Below are 7805 nucleotides of genomic sequence, written 5' to 3'. Positions count from 1 at the left end.
CAAAATATTATTTCAGATAAGCCTTGTCATACATATGGAATGGGTGTTTTTAATTCATTTTATTTAATTTCAAAGTTTTCTAGCTAATGATACAATATGTCTGACTGTTCTCTTTTAAAAGTTTGTGAAGATTTATGTCCAGCTATCTAACAATTTAACTGCATGAATTTTCACCAAATGTGTTTCAGAAGGAGAGGAATCTAGACAAATATTATAATTTATTTTTACTATTACTGAGAAATATCAAGGCAAGAATTTCTACTTTAACAACAAAAAGTAACGTTTTATGTAGAAAGTACATTTTGGATGCATATGTGACTCAGTTTTTAGGTTTTGCTTTGGTCATTATCATTTACAAATGTGTGTGTGTGTGTCTGTGTGTGTGTGTGTGTGTGTGTGTGTGTGTGTTTGTGTGTGTGTGTAGTAGTAGTAGTAGTAGTAGTAGTAGTAGTAGTAGTAGTGGATTATAAAGTTCTTACAAAGTCTTTTATTTTTTATTTTATTATTAGATATATTCTTTAATTACATTTCAAATGCTATCCCGAAAATACCCTATACCCTCCCCATGCCCTGTTCCCCTACCCACCCAATCCCACTTCTTGACCCTGGCATTCCCCTGTATTGGGGCATATAAAGTTTGGAAGACTTAGAGGCCTCTCTTCCCATTGATGACCGAATAGGCCATCTTCTGCTACATATGCAGCTAGAGACATGAGCTCTGGGGGTACTGGTTAGTTCATATTGTTCTACCTATAGGGTTGCAGACCCCATAAGCTCCTTGGGTAATTTCTCTAGCTCCTTCATTGGGGGCCCTGTGTTTCATCCAATAGATGACTGTGAGCATCCACTTATGTATTTTTCAGGCACTGGCATAGTCTTACAAGAGGCAGCTATATCAGGGTCCTTTCAGCAAAATTTTGCTGGCATATGTAATTGTGTGTGGGTTTTGTGGCTATTATGGGATGGATCCCAGGGTGGGTGTCTCTGAATGGTCCATCCTTTAGTCTTAGACCAAACTTTGTCTATGTAACTCTTTCCATGGGTGTTTTGTTCCATATTCTAAGATGGAATGAAGTATCCACATTTTGGTCTTTTTTCTTCTTGATTTTCTTGTGTTTTGCAAGTTGAATCTTGGGTATTCTAAGTTTCAAGGGCAAATATCCACTTATCAGTGAGTGCATATCAAGTGATTTCTTTTGTGACTGGGTTGCCTCACTAAGGATGATAACCTCCAGATACATCCATTTGCCCAAGAATTTCATAAATTCATTGATTTTTAATAGCTGAGCAATACTCCATTGTGTAAATGAACTACATTATCTGTATCCATTCCTCTGTTGAGGGACATCTGGGTTCTTTCCAGCTACTGGCTATTATAAATAAGGCTGCTATGAACATAGTGGAGCATGTGTCCTTATTACCAGTTGGAGTAACATCTGGGTATATGCCCAGGAGACGTATTGCTGGATCTTGAGATAGTACTATTCCAATTTTCTGAGGAACCGCCAGAATGATTTCCAGAGTGGTTGTATACGCTTGCAATCCCATCAGCAATGGAGGAGTGTTCCTTTTATCCCCATACTAACCAGCATCTACTGTCATGTGAATTTTTGATATTAGCCATTCTGACTGGAGTGAGGTGGAATCTCAAGGAAGTTTTGATTTGCATTTCCCTGATGATTAAGGATGTTGAACATTTTTTCAGGTGATTCTCAACCCATTAAGTATTCCTCAATTGAGAATTCTTTGTTTGACTCTGTACACAATTTTTAATAGGGTTATTTGAATTTCTGGAGTCCAGCTTTTTGAGCTCTTTGTATATATTGGATAATAGTCCCCTATCAGATTCGGATTGGTAAAAATCCATTTGCAATCTGCTGGTGTCCTTTTGTCTTATTGACAGTGTCTTTTGCCTTATAGAAGTTTGTAATTTCATGAGGTCCCATTTGTCAATTCTTGATCTTACAGCACTAACCATTGCTGTTCTGTTTAGGAATTTTTTCTCCTTGCCCATATCTTTGAGTCTTTTCCCCACTTTTTTTCTCTATAAATGTCAGTGTCTCAAGTTTTATATGGAGTTCTTTGATCAACTTAGACTTGAGCTTTGTACAGGGAGAGAAGAATGGATCAATTCTCATTCTTTTACATGATAACTGCCCGTTGTGCCAGTACCATTTCTTGAAAATCCTGTCCTTTTTTCCACTGGATGATTTTAGCTCCTTTGTCAATGATCAAGTGACCATAGGTGTGTGGATTCACTTCTGGGTCTTCTTTCCATTCCATTGATCTAACTGTCTGTCTCTGTACCAGTACCATGCAGTTTTTATCACAATTGCTCTGTAGTACAGATTGAGGTCAGGCATGGTCATTCCATCAGAGGTTCTTTTATGGTTGAGAATAGTTTTAGCTATTCTAGGTTTTTTTATTATTCCAGATGAATTTGAAAATTGCCCTAACTCAGTGAAGAATTGAGTTGGAATTTTGATGGGGATTGCATTCAATCTGGAGATTGCTTTATGCAGGATAGACATTTTGACTATATTAATCCTGCAAATCCATAAGCATGGGATATTTTCCATCTTCTTACATCTTTAAAGTCTTTCTTCAGAGACTTGAAGTTCTTAGCATACAGATCTTTCACTTCCTTAGAGTCACGCCAAGGTATTTTATATTATTTGTGACTATTGAGAATGGTGTTGTTTCCCTAATTTCTTTCTCAGCCTGTTTATAATTTGTGTAGAGAAAGGCCATTGACTTGTTTGAGTTAATTTTATATCCAGCTACTTCACCGAAGCTGTTTATCAGGATTAGGAGTTCTCTGGTGGAAGTTTTAGGGTCACTTATATATACTATCATATCATCTGCAAAAAGTGATATTTTGACTTCTTTTCCAATTTGTATCCTCTTGATCTCCCTTTGTTGTCAAATTGCTCTGGCTAGGACTTCAAGTACAATATTGAACAGGTAGGGAGAAAGTGGGCAGCCTTGTCTAGTCCCTTATTTTAGTGGGATTACTTTCGGCTTCTCACCATTTACTTTGATGTTGGCTACTGGTTTGCTGTAGATTGTTTTTGTCATGTTTAGTTATGGGCCTTGAATTCCTGATCTTTCCAAGACTTTTATCATGAATGGGTGCTGGATTTTGCCAAATGCTTTCTCCGCATTTAACGAGATAATCATGTGGTTTTTGTCTTTGAGTTTGTTTATATAATGAATTATGTTGATGGATTTCTGTATATTAAACCATCCATGCTACCCTGGAATAAAACCTACTTGGTCAGGATGGATTATTGTTTTAATGTGTTCTTGGATTCTGTTAGCGAGAATTTTATTGAGTATTTTTGAATTAATATTCATAAGGGAAATTGGTCTGAAGTTCTCTATCTTTGTTGGATCTTTCTGTGGTTTAGGTATCAGAGTAATTGTGGCTTCATAGAATGAGTTGGGTAGAGTAACTTCTACTTCTATTTTGTGGAATAGTTTGTCCAGAACTGAAATTAGATCTTCTTTGAAGGTCTGATAGAACTCTGCACTAAACCCATTTGCTCCTGGGCTCTTTTTGGTTGGGAGATTATTATTGACTGCTTCTATTTCTTTAGGGGATATAGGACTGTTTACATCGTTAACTTGATCCTGGTTTAACTTTGGTACCTGGTATCTGTCTGGAAATTTATCCATTTCGTCCAGGTTTTCCAATTTTGTTGAGTATAGCCTTTTGTAGAAGGATATGAAGGTGTTTTGGACTTCTTCAGGATCTGTTGCTGTGTCTCCCTTTTCATTTCTGATTTTGTTAATTAGGATGCTCTCCCTGTCCCCTCTAGTGAGTCTGGCTAAGGGTTTATCTATCTTGTTGATTTTCTCAAAGAACCAGCTCCTTATTTGGTTGATTCTTTGAATAGTTCTTCTTGTTTCCACTTGGTTGATTTTGCCCCTGAGTTTGATTATTTCCTGCCTTCTATTCCTCTTGGGTGATTTTGCTTCCTTTTGTTCTAGAGATTTTAGGTGTGTTGTCAAGCTGCTAGTGTATGCTTTCTCTAATTTCTTTTTGGAGGCACTCAGAGCTATGAGTTTCCCTCGTAGAAATGATTTCATTGTGTCCCATAAGTTTGGATATGTTGTGGCTTCATTTTCATTAAACTCTAAAAAGTGTTTAATTTCTTTCTTTATTCCTTCCTTGACCAAGATATCATTGAGAAGAATGTTGCTCATTTTCCACATGAATGTTGGCTTTCCATTACATATGTTGTTATTGAAGATCAGCCTTAGTTCATGGTGGTCTGATAAGAAGCACAGGACAATTTCAATATTTTTGTATCTGTTGAGGCCTGTTTTGTGACCAATTATATGGTCAATTTGGGAGAAGATACCATGAGGTGCTGATAAGAAGGTATATCCTTTTGTTTTAGGATAAAATGTTGTGTAGATATCTGTTAAGTCCATTTGTTTCATAACTTATGTCAGTTTCACTGTGTCCATATTTAGTTTCTGTTTCCATGATCTGTCCATTGACGAAAGTGGTGTGTTGAAGTCTCCCACTATTATTGTGTGAGGTGCAATATGTACTTTTAGCTTTACTAAAGTTTCTTTAATGAATGTGGCTGCCCTTGCATTTGGAGCATAGATATTCAGAATTGAGAGTTTCTCTTGGAGGATTTTACCTTTGATGAGGATGCAGTGTCCCTCTTTCTCTTTTTTGAAAACTTTGGGTTGGAAGTCGATTTTAATTGATATTAGAATGGCTATTCCAGCTTGTTTCTTCAGACCATTTGCTTGGAAAATTGTTTTCCAGCCTTTCACTATGATGTAGTGTTTGTCTTTTTCCCTGAGATGGGTTTCCTGTAAGCAGCAGAATGTTGAGTTCTGTTTGTGTAGCCCGTCTGTTAGTATATGTCTTTTTATTGGGGAATTGAGTTCATTGATATTAAGAGATATTAAGGAAAAGTAATTGTTGCTTCCTATTATTTTTGTTTTTATAGTTATCATTCTGTTCTTGTCGCTGTCTTCTTTTTGGTTTGTTGAGGGATTACTTTCTTGCTTTTTTCTAGGGCATGGTTTCCGTCCTTGTATTTTTTTTTTTTCTTTCTGTTATTATCCTTTGAAGGGCTGGATTCGTGGAAAGATAATGTGTGAATTAGGTTTTGTCATGGAATACTTTGGTTTCTCCATCTATGGTAATTGAGAGTTTGGCTGGGTATAGTAGTGTGGGCTGGAATTTTTGTTCTCTTGGTGTCTGAATAACATCTGTCCAGGATCTCCTGGCTTTCATAGTCTCTGGAGAAAAGTCTGGTTTAATTCTGATAGGCCTGCCTTTATATGTTACTTGAACTTTTTCCATTACTGCTTTTAATATTCTATCTTTATTTAGTGCATTCATTGTTCTGATTATTATGTGTCAGGAGGAATTTCTTTTCCGGTCCAGTCTATTTGGAGTTCTGTAGGCTTCTTGTATGTTCATGGGCATCTCTTTCTTTAGGGTTGGGACGTTTTCTTCTATAATTTTGTTGAAGATATTTGCTGGCCCTTTAATTTTAAAATCTTCATTCTCATCTACTCCTATTATCGTAGGTTTGGTCTTCTCATTGTGTCCTGGATTTCCTGGATGTTTTGAGTTAGGATCTTTTGCATTTTGCATTTTCTTTGATTGTTGTGCCGATGTTCTCTATGGAATCTTCTGCACCTGAGATTCTTTCTTCCATCTCTTGTATTCTGTTGTTGATGCTTGCATCTATGGTTCCAGATTTCTTTCCTAGGGTTTCTATCTCCAGTGTTGCCTCACTTTGGGTTTTCTTTATTGTGTCTACTTCTCTTTTTCGGTCTTGGATGGCTTTATTCAATTCCATCACCTGTTTGGTCATTTTTTCCTGCAATTCTTTAAGGGATTTTTCTGCTTCCTCTTTAACATCTTCTATCTGTATAGCAGTGTTCTCCTGTATTCCTTTAAGTTAGTTATTAATGTCCTTTGATGTCCTCTACCATCATCATGAGACATGCTTTTAAATCCGGGAGTATCTTTTCGGGTGTATTGGGGTACCCAGGACTGGGTGGGGTGGGAGTGCTACGCTCTGATAATGGTGAGTGGTTTTGTTTTCTGTTAGTAAGATTCTTACCTTTGCCTTTCGACATCTGGTAATCTCTGGAGTTAGTTGTTGTAGTTGTCTCTGGTTAGAGCTTGGTCCTCAGGTGATCATGTTAGCCTCTATCAGCAGACCTGGGAGACTAGATCTTTCTTGAGTTTCAGTGTTCAGAGTTTTCTCTGCCTGCAATCTCTCCTCTTGCAGGGAAGTTGCCCAGATATCTGGTGTTCAAACCTGCCTCCTGGAAAAAGTTATGATCCACTCACAGAGGTCCTAAGATCCTGTGGAGGGTCCTTTGGGTACCTTGTGTGTTTCTGCAGACTCTGTGCCCAAGCTACCCCAGTGCTGGCGTGGACCCGAAGGGACTTGTGCCCCTGATCAGGCCAGGTTTTCTGCTTCCCTAATTAATGCAGTCTTAGGTCCCCACGATTGGATTGTAGCAGAGGTTGTGTTCCACTCACCAGAGGTCTTAAGATTCCGTGGAGGGTTCTGTGGGTAGCTTGTGGATGTCTGCAGACTCAGCACCCAAACTACCCTGGGATGGCATGGACCGGAATTCAACTTTAGTATCTTCTTCGTTGTAAATATCTGGGATCTCCTAATGTTTCCTGAAAATGGACTTTCAGAATGTTGAATCAAGTTCCTTTTGATATTCCACTATTTATTACGTGATGGTGGTTTGGTTCTGCCTATCCTTGGGAAAAATTCTTTATGACATAGATGTAATAATGCTAATAATGGAGTGATTTGTTAATTTAGAAAACCACTAGAAAGGCAAACAAATACAACCATACTTGCACATATCTTTTCAAACTATTGCTTTGTTAATGAAAAAATAAATAAAATAATAAATTTTTAAAAATACAAAAGATATGCTATGTAGTTGAAAAAGTATAGTTCCAGAGTTTGTAAAATAAGTGAATAAAAATTTATTCAATATGGAAGGAGTTACAGAGACAATGTTTGGAGCTGAGACGAAAGGATGGACCATCTAGAGACTGCCATATCCACGAATCCACCACATAATCAGCTTCCAAACGCTGACACCATTGCATACACTAGCAAGATTTTATTGAAAGGACCCAGATGTAGCTGTCTCTTGTGAGACTATGCCGGGGCCTAGCAAACACAGAAGTGGATGCTCACAGTCAGCTATTGGATGGATCACAGGGCTCCCAAAGGCGGAGCTAGAGAAAGTACCCAAGGAGCTACAGGGATCTGCAACCCTATAGGTGGAACAACATTATGAATTAACCAGTACCCCGGGGCTCTTGACTCTAGCTGCATATGTATCAAAAGATGGCCTAGTCGGCCATCACTGGAAAGAGAGGCCCATTGGACACGCATACTGTATATGCCCCAGTACAGGGGAACGCCAGGGCCAAAAAAAATGGGAATGGGTGGGTAGGGAAGTAGGGGGGAGGGTATGGGGGACTTTTGGAATAACATTGGAAATGTAATTGAGGAAATATGTAATTAAAAATATTAAAAAAAAATAAATGGCATGTGAAAAACAACAACAACAAAAAAAAGAAGTAGGCCTCGTTCCCATGATTTTTTTCAACCTGGGAAGACTCTAAAAAACAAATTATAAAAGTCATTTGTAGTGTTCTTACTTTTATGCCAAGACTAGATAGAAAAATCTTATGGCTAAGGACACTTCAATTACATATTTTGACTGTAGAACATAAAGAATTTAACCGAGGATTAAACTGAAATTTAGAATGTTGT

The sequence above is a fragment of the Mus musculus genome, chromosome 7 (genome assembly GCF_000001635.26).
Source record: "Mus musculus strain C57BL/6J chromosome 7, GRCm38.p6 C57BL/6J".
NCBI lineage: Eukaryota > Metazoa > Chordata > Mammalia > Rodentia > Muridae > Mus > Mus musculus.
The sequence above is the reverse complement of the archived record's forward strand: the minus strand, read 5'-3'. Positions refer to the sequence as shown.